Raw genomic sequence first — 20829 nt, 5'->3', positions numbered from 1 at the left:
TGGCCATTAGATAATGTTAAGAAATGTCCTTTCTATATTCTATTCCTTTTGAAATGTACTTAATTTATTGTGGTTTTAAAGATTCCAGGTATAAGAGAAGAAATCAATATTGCTCAGGGCAGTTGGCCAATTTTCTCAAGGGAGGAAAAATTCAGTTGCATTTCATTGTATGGACATGACCAGACCTCACTTGGGCAGGGGCTGCAGGAAGTAATAACATCTTGAGCTAATCGGCATGCCCACCTACATGATGGGAGGGTCGGGAATACCGTCCCGGGGTAAAATGAAGACCTGATCTTTTGGTACAGGACAAGCATGGGAAGAAGCGACTTGGACATTTAACAGATCTCTGCTTAGATCCACTGACAAATTCAATGTCTTTTTCAACCTTTTCTGCTGTCTCAGACACCCCACTGTAAAGCCTCAAACTTGCATAGAACATTAAACAAAGGTAAATGTCAATGTCAGTGGATGTCGTCCAGAAAAGAAATAGGAAAAAACCTTTCTGATTCCAATTTCGTATTAGTACAAAGACACAATATATTTTCTTTTTCCTCAGAACCAATTCATGTCTTAACATATAAACTCTTTGCTCCTGTCAAGTTGAAATGGAAGCATTAATTTTATTAGAAATAAATTAATGCTGCATTTTAAAACATCATTCAAGTGTAGACTATTTTGTGTAACAAAAACAAATGAGGATGTTATCCTTATCCAAGGTTCACAAAATTCCCTGCTTTCTGCATTTGTGAGCAACAGAATATTTTAAACACAGCAGATCGTGTAGGTATAGTGTTTTATTTAATCCTAACCCAATTTCCTTTTAGACTTCTGAATCTTACTAATTTGGTTTGACTTAAGTGTCTAACCTTCTCTTTTATCACTGTTAGTCTACTTTGCCACCCCTGTTAAAGTCTTTCTATAGGTTGTTGTTGATATTTTGGGTAAAGAGCAGAGAGAAAGAAAAGGAGAGAGGTAGGGGGTGGAAAGAGCGAGGAAATGTGGTAATTACATAATCTGGTGTCAATTGGAGGATTCAGAGTGAAGGGGTGGAGTCTAGGCTGTCAGTCGGGCCATAGCCAATGAGCCCTCTGGGAGGTCATGGCCTTCTCCTGAGGGTTCTGGGAACTCCTGTATTCCACCTTGGAGGCAGGAGACACTCTCTCTCTTGGCTTACTCCCTGGGAGACACCGCAGGTTATAGAACACATGGAACTTCACTAGTGCCCTGAGCTGGAGAAGTCATTTGGAGACCCCTGCCAGTGCTGAGATGCTTACACTGCCACTGGATCCACAAGACTTTCCATCCACTGGTCTATGCTCTTCCTGCATTCGGCATCATCTCACGTGTTTTGTGAATCTGAAGATGAATGTTTAGATTGGTATCAGACAGATGGACTAAGATTAGATTTAAGGACTTGATATGGACTGGCTGGGATGTTTTCTCAATATTCAATTGTTCTTGTATATACAAGCTCTTTCCTACACATCTATGAGTGTCTATGGATTTGTTTATCTAGTTTACCCAGACTAACAGAGGGAGGGAGGATAAACAAAAAATGTGTGGGAATCAAGAAAGTGTACTTCTTGTGTAAAAGGCTTCTGTAATGATTAGAAAGAGTTAAAAGATGAATCTGTTAGAACAGAGAAAAGCATATTTCTTAAAAAACTTCATTGCCATGGGTTCAGGGCCTACTCAGAATGACCCTAGAGGACAGGGGAGAGCTGCACCTATGAGTTTCTGAGACTGTGACTCTTTATGGGAATAAAAAGTCCAGTCTTTTTTGCCCCTCCTGGGCTGGTGGTTTTGAACTGCTGACCTTGAAATTAGCAGTCCAATGAGTAACCACTACACCATCAGATCTTTCCTGATAGCTCATAGTCATTCAGAAAAGAAAATCCACTACTCTTGGGTCAATTTCAACCCACAGCAACTCTCTATGAGACTTCAGGGATCAAAAAACTTTACAGTAGCACACAGGCTCATCTTTTCCGGTGGAGCAGCTGGTGCATTTGAACCACCAGCCTGCGCTTAAGCCACTGTGCTATGGAGGCTCCAGACAGCTGTAACTACAACTAATCCATGACCATTGAGTCCTTTCTGACTCAACTGAAAATCACATGAACAAACAAACTCATTGACTTCCTGCCTATTCCGACTCAGTGAAACATTTGGACAAGGTAGAATTGCCCCATGGGTTTGCTAGACAGCAGCTCTTTAGGGGAGTCCAAAGCCTTGTCCTTCTGCCATGGAGCAGTCAGTGGTTTTGCACTATTGACTTTGTGGTTAGCAGCATTGCATAACCACTAGACCACACACAGGGACACCTTCTATTCTGACTCATAGAGAGTCAATCTCTATGGGTTTCTGAGGTTGTCAATTTTAGGGCAGTAGACATGTTCATGTGGAGTTGAACCACCAACTCTGGTATCGGTCCAGAGTTTCACCCACTGCTCCACCATGACTCACTCTGGCAGTCATACATGACTATAAGTTAAGCCACATCATTCAGAAAAGCGCTTCTAAATAGTGGGCAAAAACAAAACAAAACAAAAACAGAAATATAAAATAAGACATTAATAGTCATGCTGAGGCCCCTCCTCTCTTAGTTACACATAGATATGCTGGTGAGTCACATGTGATAATAGAAGTGTTTGGAGGACAGGACTCACTAATGCAAGACATATGTGGGGTACATGGGACCTGGCTAGGTTAAATGGCAAATACTCTTTTCTCTCATGGCTCTGTTGGGTCCTATGCTAAATGAAATGGACCTAGAAGACTTCTGAACATTTTTCTAATCTCTGTAGGACTTTAATGATTTGGAAAGACACAATTCCCTGGAAAAGAGGCAAACAGAAAAAAGATACTCTAATTTCTAGGCACAAATGCCACACTCCCACCCCTCCTCCACACATCCTTCTAACTTCTCAGCAAATTACTAAAAAGGGGACAGCAAATTCTACACTCTAGAAATATATACTTAGTTAAGTTTACATATAAGTTATATATTTGTATTTAGGGGCATGTTTTCATAGTTTTTTTAATTTAAGAACAGTTGCAGTTTTACAGAATTACAGCAAAGATCATATAAAGAGTTTTGTATATCACCCTCCCATCCCAAACACACATTTCCCACACTCAGTTTCCCCTCTTAGTAACACCATGGATTATTATAGAATGCTTGTCACCGTTCATGGGCCATATTGATATAGTATGATTCAATAAAGCTGATACTTTCTTCACATGCCCCCCTGTTACCCTAGGACTTTTTCAATGTTACTAAACCCCATCCAGAATACCACACTACATTTAGAAGGCATGTCTTCCTCAGTTCTTTCTTGTTATAAGGATGTTCCAGACTGACCTTGAGATTGATGGCCTTCACAGCTTTAAAGATGACCAGTCAAATATTTTGCAGCCTGGCCGTCAATTGGAATGTGTCTCTCTTATCATTATGAGACGATGTTTGGGAGAGGAAGACAACCTAGGCAAATTGCTATAACTCCTCACAACATATCAGTAAGACTGGACACTGCTGATGTATATAACCACCCCTGATTGAGGCAGTGTTAACCCAGCTTTCTTCTCTGTAAAGTCCCTATTCTTACTCCTCTTCCCCACACCCTCCTTTTAAAAATAAATTCACTATATACATGCCATGGTAAAAAGAATGAGAAGTTATGTTTTACCTTTTTAAGGGTGATTTTTTTTGCCTTTTTTTCTTATAATTAATTGGAATTTAACACATATATCAAATCATTCCATAGTTCAATCATGCCAAGCAGAATTGTACAATTATATAATTCTTACCACAACTAGTTTCCAAATATTCTCTTTTTATATATATTATTTTATCAGGGGCTCATACAATCTTTTCACAATCCATACATACATCAATTGTATAAAGCACATTTGTACATTCATTGCCCCATCCATTCTCAGAACATTTGCTCTCCACATAGGCCCCTGGCATCAGCACCTCATTTTTCCCCTCCCTCCCTGCTCCTTTCTCCCTCATGAACCCTTGATAATTTATAAATTTATTCTTTTGTAGTATCTTGCCCTGTCCTACATCTCCCTCACCCACTTTTCTGTTGTCCATCCCCAAGGAGAAGATTATATGTAGATCCTTATAATTGGTTCCCCCTTTTCAACTCACCCTCCCGCCATCCTCCCAGTATTGCCACTCACACTACTGGTCCTGAAGGGATCAACCGCCCTGGATTCCCATGTTTCTAGCTCCCAACTGTACCAGTGTGCATCCTTTGGTCTAGCCATATTTGTAAGGTAGAATTGGGATCATGATAGTAGGTGGGTAGGAAGTATTTAAGAACTAGAGGAAAGTTGTATTTTTCATCTTTGCTATATCGTTCCCTGTCTGGCTCATCTCCTCCCCAAGACCCTTCTATAAGGGGATGTCCAGTGGCTGAGAAATGGGCTCTCGGTCTCCATTCCGCACTCCCTACCTCATTCACAATGATATGATTTTTTGTTCTCCTGATGCCTGATACCTGATCCCTTCGACTCCTTGTGATCACACAGGCTGGTGTGCTTCTTCTATGTGGACTTGGTTGCTTCTGAGCTAGATGGCTGCTTGTTTACCTTCAAGCCTTTAAGACCCCAGACGCTATATCCTTTGATAGCCGGGCACCACCAGCTTTCTGGGCCATATTTGCTTATGTACCCATTTGTCTTCAGCGATTGTATCATGGAGGTGAGCACACAATGATATGATTTTTTGTTCTTTGATGCCTGATAACTAATCCGTGCGGCACCTCATGATCACACAGGCTGGTGTGCTACCTCCATGTGGGCTTTGTTGCTTTTGAGCTAGATGACCGCTTATTTATCTTCAAGCCTTTAAGGCCCCAGATGCTATATCTTTTGATAGCTGGCCACCATCAGCTTCCTTCACCACATTTGCTTATTCACCGACTTTGTCTTCAGCAATTGTTCCAGGAAAGTGAGCATCACAGAATGCCAATTTTATAAAAGAAAGTATTCTTGCATTGAGGGAGTACTTGAGTGGAGGCCCAATGTCCTTCTGCTATGTTAATACTAAACCTATAAATATATGCACATAGATCCATTTCCCTATTGTCATATATAAATATATTTACATATGGACATGCCTTTATTTAGACCTCTTTAAATGTCCTTTGCCTCCTAGCTCTTTCCTCTATTTCCTTTGACTTTCCTCTTTTCCCACTATCATGCTCAGCCTTCATTTGGTTTTCAGTAATTCCTCTTGCTTACATTACCCTTGATCACTCACTTCCATGCCTCCTACACCCTTCTCACCACCGATTTGGATCACTTGTTGTTCCCTTGTCCCTGGGTTTGTTAACACCACTACCTTTCCCTTCACCTCCCCCTCTCCGATGTGCCCCCGGAACTGTCGCCTCCATTGTTTTCTCCTCCAGATTGTTCGTCCAGCTTATTTTATTTAGACAGACCTGCGAAGATAATAACATGCACAAAAAGAAGACAGAGCAAAACCAAGCAACAATGTACAACAAAACAAGAACAAACAAATGACAAAAAAAACCCATAAAACAAAACACAACAAGAAAGAAAAGCTTGTAGTTCAAGGACTGTTTGTTGGCCTTTAGGAGTCCAGTCCAGTCTGTTGGGGCACCAAGCCCTCACCCCAAAGTCCACCTTCAGCATTCCATGGGAACCTTGCTGTTCTGTTACACCCTCTTAATGTTTTGCCTTGGTTTGGGGGTATCAGATTGGGTACAATTCACACAGGTGTCTTAGGTGCTGTCCCCTGTAGGGATATAGGTCGGTGAGGGACATCGGGTCTCATAGTGGGGCCAGCCATGTGTTCCTCTCTGTGAACTGGCTACTGTAATCAGGAACATCATCCTCAAGGCTTAGTGGGCCAGAATGTGCCCAACTCTCCTATTACCCCTTCATCTGCACCCATGTGCTCTGAGCAGATATGTCCCTCTCCCGGAGATGCAGATTCAGTGCCGTCCTTCTAAATGAATACATCTTGGGGAAGAGGCAGGTGTCCACGTAGTAGTTAGGATTGGGGCCGGCCCCTCAGAACTGTCCACTGGTTTCCTACTCCACACCGGCATGTTGCATTCACACCTTGGAGCACTGGTTTGAAGTCTGGTCCCTCTTTCCCTATGGAGATATAAATAATACACTTCCCTTCGTTGGGTTAGTGCCCTGTGCTCCTGCTGCTCATTTCTTTTTTATTATTATTATTTTCTCTTCCCCACTGGCTTTTTAGTTGGTTACCATATGTATCCCTGGATTTGGTCTGGTTCCTGCAATACTACCTGGGCCTCACCCCAGGAATGTTTGTATACAGTAGCTTTTTCCCTATGCCTCTTTTGCAATTTTATTTTTTAAAAGTTTACCTCAGCAGACTCATGTTGTATCCTTCCTTTTGTGCTTGGCTTACTTTGCTTAGCATGATTTCCTCCAGTTTTTCCCATGCAGCAATGAGCTTCATACGTTCATCACTGCTTTTTAGTAATGCGTAGTACTCCACTATATGTATGTACCACAGCTTTTTAATCCACTCATCAGTTGATGGAAATTTGGGTTGTTTCCAACTCCTTGTAATTGTGAACTGTGCCGCAATGAACATTGGAGCACAGATGTCTGGCCTTGGTTTGTTTCTTGCCTCTTCTGGGTATATGCCCAGTAGAGGGATTGCTGGGTCATATGGTAATTTGATTTCCATCTGTTTTAGATATCTCCAGATCGATTTCCATAGTGGCTGTACATACCTACAGGTACACCAGTAGTGGATGAGAGTTCCTGTCTCCCCACAGCTTTCTGATTTTTTGAATTGGGCTACCTTTGAGGGTGTTAGGTGATACCTCATTATTGTTTTAATGTGCATTTCTCTTCTGGCTAAAGATCGGGAACAGTTTCTCATACGTTTGTTGGCCATTTGGATTTCTTCCCCTGTGAAACTTCTGCTCAGGCCCTTTGCCCACCTCCTCAGTGAGCAATTAGTTTTGTTTGGTTTTTTCTTTTTGGAAGCTAGCAGAGTATTGAAGATCTTAGTAATAAGGCCTTTGTGTGATGTGTCATTGCTAAAGAAGTTTTCCCAGTCCGTGGCATCTCTTATTACTGTCTTGGTGAATTCTTTCAATGTACACAAGTGTTTTATCTTCAGTATATCCCATTTGTCAAGTTGTGCCTCCTCTGTGCTTGTGTCCTTCCCTATTTCTGATAGCCTGTGTATTCCCTGTGCCAAAGTTCTCAAGTTGATCTCAATTCCCTCATTGATGACCCTAATAGTTTGGGGTTTATCTCAACGTCTGTGATCCACCTTGAATGTATTCTTGTGCATGGAGTGAGATAAGGGTCTTGCTTCATTGTTCTGTAGGTAAATTTCCATTTTTTCCAGTACCACTTGTTAAAGAGGGCATCTGCTTCCCATTGGATATTTTTTTGGTTCTTATCAAAGATCAGTTGTCTGTATGCTGATGATTTTATTTCTGGGTTTTCAGTTCTTTTCCATTTGTCTGAGTATATGTCATTGCACCAATACCATGTGGTTTTGACAACTGTGGCTGTATAGTATGTGTTAAATGAAGTAAAGCAAGCTCTCCCACTGTGCCCTTTTTCTTGAGGCATTCTCTGCTAAAGCTGGGCTTCTTCTCTTTCCATATGACATTGGTAATCAGTTTTTACCTTTCTTTGAACAAAGATGAGGGTAATTGTATTGTGATTGCATTAAACTTATATAGTGCCTTGGGCAGATATTGAGTCTTCCAATCCACAAGTATGCGATATTCTTCCATTTGTCGAGGTCAGTCTTGGTTTCTTGTAATAGTGTTCTGTAGCATTCCCCATATAGATCTTTTGTTCTTTTATTCAGGTATACCCCTAGATATTTCTATTTGTCCTTGGCTATTGTGAAGGGTACCACATTTTGGATATCCTCTTCTGTGGCCTTATATGATGTGTATAGCAGTCCAACGGACTTCTGTGTGTTGATCTTGTATCCTGCCACTGTGCCAAATTCCTCTATTGCTTCCAGTACTCCCTTGGGAAGCTTTTGGGATTTTCCATATATAAAATCATATCATCTTCAAATAATGATAGTTTCACGTCTTCTGCATACAAATACCTTGACATCTTTTCTTTGCATTATGCTGTTAGCTAAAACTTCTAGCACCATTTTAAATAAGAATGGGGGAAGGGGGCATCCTTGTCTGGTCCCCTTTTCAGTGGGATTGTGTTAGTCTTTTCTCCATACACTACTATGTTGTCTGTTTGTTCTTCATATATAACTTGTATTGTCTTGAGGAATTTTCCTTCCATTCCTATCTTCTCAAGTGTCTTAAACAGGAATTCGTGTTGGATGTTATCGAATGCTTTTTCTGCATCTATCAATATTATCATGTGGTTCTTATAGTTTTTCATGTCAATGTGGCGAATGATATTAATGGTCTTTCATATGTTGAACCATCCCTGCATCCCACTTGGTCATGGTGAGTTATTTGTTTATATACTTTTGTATTCTATTGGCAATATTTTGTTAAGGATTTTTGCATTGGTGTTCATTAGAGATATTTGTCTGTAGTTCTTGTGCAAAATGTAGTTCTTATCTTTCTCAGAGAGCAGTGCATTGAAGTCACCAACTATAATTGTTGAGGCTGTGATTTATTTTTTCATCTGTTGGAGAGTTTGGTTGATGTATTCAGTGGGTCTCTCCTTTGTAGAATATATGTTTACAATACCATTCCCTTGAGCATTGTATAGTGTCCCTCCTTATCTCTTTTTATGGTTTGCACTTTGAAGTCAATTTTTTCCTGGATTAGGATTGTAACCCCTGCATCTTTTGAGTTGCTGTTTGCGTGATATGCCTTGCTTAAGCCTTTGATTCTCAGACTATTTTTGTCTGTAGCATTGAGATGGGTCTGCTGTAGGCAGCATATTGTTGGGTTCTGTTTTCCAAGCCATTCTGCTAGCCTCATTTTTTTTAATGTCTGAGTTCAGGCCATTGATATTCAGGGTTATTATCTCCATCTACAGACTCTGTGATGTCATCTTATAGCTTTTGTGTTGGATGATTTCCGACCTTCCTTTCTCAGTGTGTTGTGCATGTGCGTGTGTGTGTGTGTGTGTGTGTGTGTGTGTATCATTGTTGATTTCTTTCCATCCATAAGCCAATGCTATCTTGGGGTCTGTTTTCTCTTTTTTTTTCCTCTGGGTGAGGTTGTTCTATGTGACAGTCTCTTATTTATGCTTGGTGAGGGTTGTTCTTCTGCCCAAACTAGGTTGGCAAGGATTTTTTGTAGGGCTGGGTTTCTTCTAATGTGTTCCTTGAGTTTTTCCTTGTCTGGGAAGACTCTTACTTCTCCATCTATCTTGATTGATAATTTGGCTAGGTAAAGTATTCTTTGGTTTGCATTGTTTTCCTTCAATTTTTGGAATATGTTACTCCACTCTCTCCTCTTCTTTGTAGTTTCTGCTGATAGGTCTGAGCATATTCTTATTTGGGAACCTGTATATGTGATTGTTCCCTAGCTGATCTCATGATTTTCTCCTTTTCCTCAAAGTTGGATAGTTTAACTATTATATTCCTTCATGACTTCTTCTTGGGATTCAGTCTGTCTGGTGTTCTTTCAGCCTCCTGAATGGTTGCCTGGTTTTCATTCATTAAGCTGGGGAAGTTTTCCTCCAAGAATTTTCTCACTATTGTTGCAGATAACTCCTTTGTTGTGTCCTCCTCCCTTAAGCAAATCATTCTAATGTTCTTCTTCATAGCATCAGACATAGCTCTTAGGTTCTCTTCAGGTTCTCTGATGATCTTATTAGAGTTTTGTTTGCATTTGTTAAAGTCTGCTTGGCTGTCCTCCAAGTCACTGGTGTGGTTCTCTGCTTCCTCCAGTTGATTCTTGAGGTCCGTGTGTCTGCTATTGGTTTTTGTTATCTCCTCCCGAAGCTCTTGTATTTCCCTTTGGTGTATGGACTTTATCTCCTCTATCATTTCATCCTTTTTCTGTATTATTTTCTTCAAATCCTGTATGACTCCAAGCAGTATTCTGAAAATTTCTTTGTGTGGAAACTCAATGTCTGCTTCTTCTATGCATGTTGTTATGTTCAGGACATCTTCTGCCATTGACTTTTGTTTCTCCTGTTTTTTTGTTGAGGTCGTTGGGGCTGATGGCTCTTTGCGTTGTGTTGCATTAGAGGAGCCAGGTGCCATTTTCCAGATTTGAAGAGCCCTGGCTCTCTCTGGAAGACTTGTAGGAATGCTTCTTCGAACTGCCTACAACTAATTTCACTATGAAATTAACCTAGCACCTTAATCCTCCTGTGGCTTCCCTCTCAGTGGAGTGTCCCAGAAGGGTAGTGGGTTGCCTGCTTTGGTGTTGCGGAGGTTGGGCAAAGGTTCCTGCAGCAGCTTGGAACATTGAGGAGTGTTGGCCCAGCTGCCTTAGGCCTGGGAGGAAGTTCCCTCCATCACGTGGGACAACAGAGGAGAAAGAAGAACTTCCCCAGGCACAAAGGCAGGAATTCCCTGGTGGAGGTTGGCAGGCCCTTTAATCTATAATCCAGTGGGGTTTTTTTATTGTTAAGTTGTCCCAATATTGATTTTGGGGAACTCTTAGTTGAACCACGTGTATCATCATTGTTAGGTGTTTTGTCTCTTCATTTTTAAAACACTTCCTTACATTCTGGCAAGATGCCTGGCTGGCCTAGTGGGCTGCTCATTGATCTGTTAACCACAAGGTCCATAGGTTGAATCCACCAATTGCTTCAGGGGAGAAAGATGAGCCTGCATGCCAATACAGATGTAAAGTTGAGAAACCCAAAGGGCCAGTTATACTCTCTCCTATGGGGTAACTCTGAGTCAGAATTAACTCAGTGTCAGGGAGGTATTTTGTTGTTGTTTTATTGTCTGGAACCACAAGATGCTCCAGGGTCATCCTGTATATTTCCTGCCCCCACCAGACATAGACTGGCTCATTACTCCAAAGGATCCCTGCATCTTTTTATTGGGCAGAGTCGTGAAAACCAACATTTTGACTCTAGGTTTGCTCAATATCACAAGGGTAGCATAATGTGTCTTTTAGACTGTAAATAAAATAAAGAAGAAAAAGAAGTTGTCATCGTGCGGATTCTGGTCTATAGTGATGTCAGGTGTGTCATCGTTCAACTGCACTTCACAGTTTCCAACATCTTTGTGAGGGACAGGGTTGTCTCTTCCCTTTCCAAAGATGGCAGACTCCTGGTCTCGCCTAGGAGAAGCATAGTTTGCATGTAGATTACAGCTCTCAGATGATCAATCCTCAGGGAATCTCAAAATCCACTGCCATCAACTCATAGCAACCTTATGGGACCATTTGAGGGAGTAGAAAGCCTCATCCTTCTTCCGCGGAGTGACTGGTAGTGTTGGACTGCTGAACTTTTAGTTAGCAACCCACCCTGTCACCCACTCCTGCACCAATGCTCCTTAGCCAAGGAAGCAGCAGCAGGAAATCAGGGGATTAGGAAAATCAATTACCCTGAGGACAAAAATGCACTTAAGTTGGTCGATGACTAAAGAACTTGAAGAGGAGTTGATACTCTTGATTTATGTTGCTGGCAAAGAATATTAAAGATGCCAGACGAGCAAACTATTCTGTCTGGAAAGGAGTTCTGACAGTGGTTGGAACAATGAACTCTAACATAGGAGAGATTGGGAAGATGGTGCCGGACTGACCATCTTTCCTTCTGCTGCACACAGTCACTAGGGTCAAAACCAACTCAACAGTGCTCAACAACAAGAAGAGAACATATCTTGAATGATGACCATCATTTTTTCAAAACATCACAATTTAAGTAGTGTTTTGACATATGTATATAACAAGAAAATCATCCATAATCAAGATCTGTCTAACATTGTCTTCATTATTGTATGCAGGGGTCATTTATTTATAAAGCTAAAAATATGTTTTGAATTTAAACAATCAAGTTTGAATAAAATTATGCCATTTACTGTGCTAAATTCTGAAAATTATTTAATCTTACTAGAGCAGTGGTCTCATCTTTAAAATGAGATTGATAGACTGATAATATATAACTTACGGAGGAGTAAAATTTAATTGCTATGTTCTGTGTCCTTGTCCAATATCTAGAAATAAAATACAATGGTATCTATCAAATAGTAAAAGGTAATTATGAAGTAATATTTTGAATATACTCTTAAATTTCTTAACTAAAAGAATTTCTGATTAGATGAGCATGACTGTTGCATAACTATTTTAATTTAGAAAAATGACTTAGATATTATAATAAAAATCAGAAAACCATTATTTGAACAGAGGATTGTCTGCTTTATGGACATACACATACATACACAAAGGTGGCTCACTGGATGCAATTTACCTCTGAAAGATAAAGGTTACAGTTATAAATATCTTGTAATATTTGTAGGTAATCCCGAAATATTTATAGTCAATAAATAAATTTTAATAAAAATTAATTTTGTGATGCTCATTATTACTCAAGATTTATAAATGAAGTTGTTTACTTTAAATGTATTTTTATTTGGGAAACTTAGTGATGTGCTCATTAATAACATTTTGTTTTATTTATTTGGCCCTTAAAATAAGCTTCTATAATAGGAAGAATGATTTTGATGTTATTATTGTGCTCTTTTTTTTCTTTCAGAATAGGTAATACCTTGCTTTGGTAAAAGAGAGATATCCATCTTCCTGTGTAAAATTTAGGACTTGTTACAGAGAAATGCAGAAAGAACAAAGGGGGGGGGATGAGAACATTTTGACAAAGACACTACACAGGGTTTTTCTGAGCTTCTCAAGAGAAGGTACTTTCCATATTCTTTTGTTTCCTTTAAAACAGAAAGACCAAATGTGAAGCGTTGGTTGAAGTTGATCATAATATAGAAGACACCTGTAGCAAGGTCATGAGTCTGGGTGCGCTAGAGTCAGAGGAAAGCCTCACATAACAAACGTAGAAAAAAATGGGTCTGCTCTGACCTAGAGGATGGTGGAGAGGAAAAGAGAAAGCTTGTCTCCCTCTTACACTCTGTAGGTTTTGCTAAGGAATACATATATATGCGTGTGGGTGTGTATATGTGTGTGTGTGTGTGTGTATGTATATATATAATAGAAGAACATCATGAGTGAATGACGATACTGCTCCCATTTATCATTTGGGACTATCATTTGAGAGCGCCACCGCACAGACAACTAACAGTGCGGTCATGCAGAGGCGCGTCTGACGCTTCGCTCTCATAAATTGGTCCTGGTTTCATGTGGTATGCAGTGTCTGCGTTTCTGGGTAATGTGTCTAAGACAAAACAGATAGCTTCTTCAAGGGAAGATAGTCTTCACAGTAGGCATTTAAAGACAAGTAAGGTTAAAAATCACACAGAGATCTCAGGAGGTTCTCATAAGCATCAAGAACCATGAGAAGATGGAGACAGCTGTGAACAACTGTAAGCTATGGTTACATCACTTACAGGCTCATCCACAAATACTGACCCAAGTGCCTCCAACTTTCTTTCTGCCTTTGAGTAGCAAAACCTTGCCTTTCCACCAAACACAGCCAGGCAACATCTTGGAGAAGAGCCAGGTACAAGGACTGAAGCTAAGAAACAGAAGAGGCTAAGTATTATTTACTGTTATCTACTAAATGCTTTACCCCTATCAGTTCATCTAATTCCCATGACAGCACTTCAAAATCAATACCCATTTTACATATGAGAAGACAGAGTCACAAAGAGATTCAAACCACAGAATAGCTTGTGAATGATGGAACTGGAATTTACTCTCAGTCAGATTCTGAAACCTGCTAAACTGTAGCCCCCCACTAAAACTAGATTAAACACATGACATTGTGTCTATCTTCAATGAGGGAATGTCCAGTGTAGTACTTAATGCATATTCATTATCATTCAGCTTAAAATATTTACATGCAACATATGTGGCAAATGCTTTAATTCACCCTTGAATTATTTAGAAGTGTGTTTTATACTTTTGAAATGTCTGGAGTACCCCATAAATATCTATTGCTTCTAATTTATTTTCATAAATTGATTCTATTGTTATTGATTCTGATTTATTGTATTTTATTAAGTGAAGTTACTGTATAATTTTTAAAAACATATTATTAGGGACTCATACAACTCTTATCACAATCCATACATACATCAATTGCATAAAGCACATCTGTACATTCTTTGCCCTCATCATTTTCAAAGCATTTGCTCTCTGCTTAAGCCCTTTGCATCAAGTCCTCTTTTTCCCCCTCCCTCCCCACTCCCCACTCCCTCATGAGCCCTTGATAACTTATAAATTATTATTTTGTCATATCTTGCCCTGTCCGACAACTCCCTTCACCCACTTTTCTGTTGTCCGTCCCCCAGGGAGGAGGTCACTTGTAGATCCTTGTAATCAGTTCCCTCTTTCCAACCAACTCACCCTCTACCCTCCCAGTATCACTCCTCACACCTCTGGTCCTGAAGGTATCATCCGCCCTGGATTCCCTGTGCCTCCAGCTCCTATCTGAACCAGTGTACATCCTCTGCTCTATCCAGACTTGCAAGGTAGAATTCGGATCATGTTAGTTGGCGGGGAGGAAGCATTTAGAAACTGGAGGAAAGCTGTATTCTTCATCGGTGCTACATCGCACCTTGACTGACTCATCTCCTCCCCTAGACCCCTCTGTGAGGGGATCTCCAGTGGCTGAAGAATGGGCTTTGGGTCTCCACTCTGCACTTCCCCCTTCATTCACTATGGTAAGATTTTTTTTTTTCTGATGATGCCTTATACTTGATCCCTTTGACACCTCGTGATCGCACAGGCTGGTGTGCTTCTTCCATGTGGGCTTTGTTGCTTCTGAGCTAGATGGCTGCTTGTTCACCTTCAAGCCTTTAAGACCTCAGACACTCTCTTTTGATAGCCGGGCACCATCAGCTTTCTTCACCACATTTGCTTATGCACCCGTTTGTCCTCAGCGATCGTATCACGGAGGTGTGCACCCAATGATCTTTTTTTTTGTTCTTTGATGCCTGATGACTGTTCCCTTTGGAACCACTCTTAATGCTAGTAAATTTATTAAGACTTGCTTTAGAGCACAGTATATCTTCTATCTCATTAGAAACCCTTGTGGCATAATGGGTTATGCTTTGGTTGGGCTGCTAACCACAAGGTTGGCAGTTCTAAACCTGCAGCTGTTCCAAAAAGGAAAGATGAGGCTTTCTATTCTTGTACAGGTTTAGTCTTTGAAACCTGCAGAAATAGTTCCATTCTGTTCTTAATCACTATGATTTATCATAGGCTGTAATGTATTAGAAACACAAACCCCATTCTATGTCTTCTAAAAATGATGAGTTTTGAGTACATCTTCCATCTAGTTGGCTAGTTGTGAGCACTTAAAAAGCATGCATTTTTTTCAGTTGTTGAATATAGTGTTCTATTAATGCCAATTAGGTCAAGGCAATTAATAGTATCACTCACATCTTGTGATCGTCATTGGGTTTTTGATGCAGTTCTCATTTTCTCTGAGGGATATTAACACTTCCAACTATGATTATGGGTTTATGTGTTTCTTTTCTTCATTCTGTTAACTGCGGTATTTTATTCATAAGTTTTGAAGTTTAATTTTGGGTATATACATATTTACTATTTGATTCCTGATCAAAACATTTTATTATTATGAAATGTTCCTCTTTCTCTTTGCTAATACAGGCATACCTTGAAGATATTAAGGGTTTGGTTCCAAACCACCACAAAAAAAACAAATATTGCAAAATCACATATTTTATTTTTGTTTTCCAGTGCATGTAAAACCTATGTTTACAATATACTTTCATATATTAAATATGCAGTAGTATTGTTTTAAAAGTTTGAGACATTGTGAGAATTACTAAAATTTAACACCAGGGCAAGAAGTGAGCACATGGCGATAGAAAAGTGGAGGCGATGGACTTGCTCAGAGCAGTGTGGGGGCAGACTTCAATCTGTAAGACACGCAGCAGCTAGGAAGTGTACTAAAGCGAAGCTCAATCGATAAAAGCACAGTAACTAGAGCTATGCCTAGATTTTGTCTTGAAGTCCAATTTATATGATATTAACATAATAGCCTTCTTATGCTCATTATTACATGGTTTATTTTTGTCTCCATTTACTTAGAAAATAAATGTTCACTTTAGACTATTTTAGTTTTCCAGAAAGATTTTGAGGTAGTATAGAGAAGACTTCCACACCCTTTATCCAGTTCCCCATAGTTTTAACATCTTGTCAACATTAAGAAATTAACATTGGTACATTACTATAACTGATCAATCCATATTTTGGTATCTTAAATGTTCCCAATGACACTTCATTTCTCTGTGCCAGGACTAAAACCTAAAACATCATGCTGTATTTGGATCCCCAATACTTTTAACCTATCTTAGCCATTATATTACAAGTTCATCATTTTTAGAAGATGTAGAATGGGCTTTGCATGTTTAATACATCGCAAGCATTGCCTTTTGTTTGCAATATTTAGTCCCTTGAAATTCAGTGCAATTTCAGGTGTTGTCAGATGTGTGGTGACCATTTTATGATTTATTTTCTATTTTTCGCATTATGTTTTTCTTACTTTTGTTTACAACCCTCTGTTGAATATTATTTTAGAATTTTACTTTAATTAATTTTAAATTAACATTGAAGTAATTGTGGCTTATATATTTTGGGAAGATACATATAACTAGAGTATTATAATACATTTTGTCCTATTCGCTATCTACATCAGTGCATAATTTTTAGTGGTTAGTCCAAAGACTAAAATACTAACCTTCATGGTGTAAAGTCTACTTAGGTTTCAACTGTACCACTTTATGTAACGAGTCTTGCAACCCAGTCAGGGTATTTAAAGCTTAACACTCCCTAATCTAGAACTTTCATGCTCATTCATCTATAGTTTATACATCTTACGGCCTGATGTTCCTGGTTTTCTTTACGTTGTTATGTATTTTAGAGGAAATAAGAATATAGCCATTATAACTAGGTATTTACCATCTTCAGTGCTCTTTATTCTTTTCTGATTATCAGTGTCCCTCATTTCAATCCTGAATAGCTCTCTTCCTCATTTCTAATAATGCAGATCTGCTAGCAATAAGTTCAGCTTTATTTATCTATGCTAGAGGCCCCAGTGGGGGAGTGGGTTATGCATTCACCTGCTAACCACAGGTCAGCAATTCAAAACTACCAGCCATTTCTCAGGAGAAAGGCAAGTCTTTCTAAGTTACAGACGCAGAAACTCACAGGGAAAGTTCTACTCTGCCCCACAGGTTCACTGAAAGGTGGAAGTGACCTGCTGCTGGTGAGTGATCTCGACAGTCAGCTTCACGTTTAAAGACATGTCATTTTTCTTCTGCTTGATTTTCACCACACCCCAATCGTCCAGCATTTTAAAGATACTTTTGAAGTCCCCCCTCCCTTCCATGGTTTCTATTCCTGGTAATATGTATTATTGTGAATCTGTATATTTTGAATTATTTTTCTGGATATACTTTAAATATCCCCCTCTTTTTGTTTAAACACGTTTATTCTGATGTTGCTCATTCTGCTTGTCTTTGTGTTTATCCAGCTTGAGTTTCACTCAGGACATGAGTATATTTGAGTTTCCCAAAGTTACAACACATGCAGCCATATTCATAGATTGGCTTCTTTCATGTTTTCCTGGCCTCTCCTTTTAGCCACCAAACTGTGTATTCTAGTCTTTCTGAAATGGTTCTGATGCCACTGGGTTGGGTTCTTCCTTTCAGCCCTTTCCTCCCGTTCTTCAGATTGGGTGACTATGGCCACTTCCAATCTATTGCGGGGCAAGCCATTTGTGTGTGTGTGTGTGTGTGTGTAGTTGTTTTACAGATTCTATTTGTCTGCTAGGAGCCCTGGTGGACTAGTGGGCTGTGCACTGAGCTGCTAACCACGGGGTCGGTGCTTCTAACCCACCAGTGTCTCCTTGAGAGAAAGATGAGGCTATGTGCTCCTAAAAGGATTTAAAGCTTCAGACACCATAAGGGGCCATGTAACTGGCCATTTAGTTCCTTGGCGCATTAGTCTCCTCTGATAGAACTGGTAGAACTAAACATAGTCCTATATACCTGCTTCTTTGTTTATTCCCAATGCCACCAGCTCAATTCTGACAGCCGACAAGTCTAGAGGACAGGGAGAGCTCCTCAGCGGCTCTGAGACAGCACCTTCAAGGGAGCAGATGGCCTCATCCTTCTCATGTGGGTCTCACCAGGCTCCTTTAGTATGCTCTTATGTGCAATCATTTTGTATTTTGCATCAAACATTGTGCCTGATTCATTATAGAAACCGGGTTCTATTATGTTCCTCTGAAATGCCTGTATGTGTGCATTTAATTTACTTATAAACTTATTTATGCATTGATTTATTATCTTGCCTGAATGCAAAGCCCAAGCTTTGATTTTCTTCTTGGAATATCAACTAAAAGCTCTGTTTACTTCTTTTATCTTATCTGGGATGAGTGAATCTACATTTTACTTCCATGGTTAAAAAATACCAAAACAAATAAAAAAAGAATGTTTATCTCACTCATTGAGGGAAAATATTTAGGATTTCTCTGTTTTGTTTCTCTGTTCTTACATTCTTTCTTAACTTTCCCTTACTGTCATCTCATTAGTGATCACAGGCTCTGCAACAGAGTCTGAGCCTCCTGCTGCAGCAGCAACTGAGGTCTGTCATTGCAGATAAGGCATACATCATGGGGGCCTGCCCAAGTGCTCTCCCTCCAGTACAGACACCCCCTCCGGATTTGAACTTGCTTGTTTTCAGGAGCCTTCAGCATTTTCCTCTAGAGTTGATCATTGTAGAAAGATTGATCTGCTAGGAGATAAACTGCATGATTTTCAGCGGGAGAAACTGCCATGCATCTTATCATGGTAACCATCTGAGGGAACTGTGGGAATGTTACAAGGTTCAAACACAAAGGTCTGAACAAGAGGAGATTGAGAGAAGAGCCAAGGGATCTTTTGTTATGTGAACAGGATAGAGGAGAGGCTTTTCACACTGAACGTGTTTATATGTGTGGCTATAAACAAAACCCCTGAATCCTCTAGTAGATTCTGACTTTAGTGGCCCTATCTAGGGCTTCCAAGATTCAAAAAAATCTCTATGGGAACAGACAGTCTCATGTTTCTTTCAAGGGGATGGTGTATTTTTACTGTCAATCTTGTAGTTAGCAGTCCACCAAGGCCATAGGTTCTGGTACCAGGGATCCCAGAACTCTGTACTTGGGTTTGACAGGCAGCACATGAGATGGCTAAGGTTAACCCCCCCTAAAGGTAACCATTGTCATTGAGTTGAGTTTGACTCCTGGTGACCCCATATGTTTTAGGGTAAAACTTGCCTCACAATGTTTTCAGTGGTTGTGAATAAATAAGACATAGAGTTTTCTCAGAGTAGATTTGAACCACCAACTTTCAGGTCAGCAGCCAAGCACTTAACTCTCTGTGCCAACGAGGTACAGGGACATCGGAAACACCACGGGCTAGAGAGAGTTATATGCTGAGAGGTTAGGAAGGTTTGAGATATTACATAGGCAAGTCCTTAGATTGTGTAGATTATTTAAACTCAACCTGAAAATGTGTGCTTATTTTCACCAAAGATCCATGGCAAGTATAGGGATGCTGAGTAATGTCATTTTATAAACATTTTAGAAAGTTCAGTTTGGTGACTGTGCTGAATGAGAGCAAGACCAAAGGCAAAGAAACCAAGTAGGGATTTGGGCTATATTTATAAACAGGTAAACAGATGAATTCTAAAATGTATAGTTTTATAATGTGTTCAGGTAGATCGAAGAATAAAGACATGAATTTAAAGCAGAATAACCTGAAATAACTCCATGGCAAGGATATGATTCAAACAGGAATTAGATGGGTAATCCTAGAATTTTGACAATCATCCACCCATAAATCCTTTCATACACTCGTCATTCTGTTGAGGGAGGATCAGTTGTTCGCCAGGAACTGTGCTACATGTTAGGCTGGACATGTATGAGTACATGCTGTAATAGCCAGCATGTGGATATCAATTTACTTCCTCCCTCCCTCTCTTCACTTTTCACCTCTCTTCTCTCTCTTTACAATTCGTCTTTCTTCTCATTCCACTGGTGTGCATGGTCGATATTTGCCCAGACCCTGCTGTGGTGATAATCATTAGAACTGGTCAGCAGTCCCACCCAAGTGGAAGGAACCCAGTTTAATTACCACCATCCCGCAGTTCCAGTAGATGGCTTCATCTGTTCATCTCCGAGAGCTGTCTGGAAAATGATCAAAGTTCTCTGTTGAAATAACAGCTCGCAGACAGCGCAGTGCCAAAGGGATAGCACTGTTTTCCTTTTCAGAAAAGATGCATATTGGGGATGCTTATGAACATTTATAATCACCACCCCTTCTGCCCTGGTTATTGCAGGCAGTCTTAACCCAATGGCACATCATATTCCAAGCCAAGGATAGTATTTCTTTATTTCAACCTTCAGCTATTTTACCAGCTAGGACAGTTCCAAGAAATACGCACCCCTGTCAGTGTTATTTAACTGATCGGGATGAGATTTCCCTTTCATTGATTTACCCTCAGTGTATGTACCTGGAAGATAAGATCACCCAACAAGGGATATTTGGTAGAAAATCAATTCCAGGGAGACAGCCCATTGCAATGTTGAGAACATGGTTTTTCAAGTTAGGTAGATCTGAGTTCAAATCTTTATTGATATTTTACATATGCTGCTTTCTTTAGATCCCTTTGAGTATTAGTTGTCTAATCTTTAGAATGGGGAATCAATGGCAGAATGATGGAAAAGCACATTGCCTAG

This window comes from Tenrec ecaudatus, chromosome 4 (assembly GCF_050624435.1).
Source record: "Tenrec ecaudatus isolate mTenEca1 chromosome 4, mTenEca1.hap1, whole genome shotgun sequence".
Classification (NCBI taxonomy): domain Eukaryota; kingdom Metazoa; phylum Chordata; class Mammalia; order Afrosoricida; family Tenrecidae; genus Tenrec; species Tenrec ecaudatus.
This window is presented reverse-complemented; position numbering follows the sequence as displayed.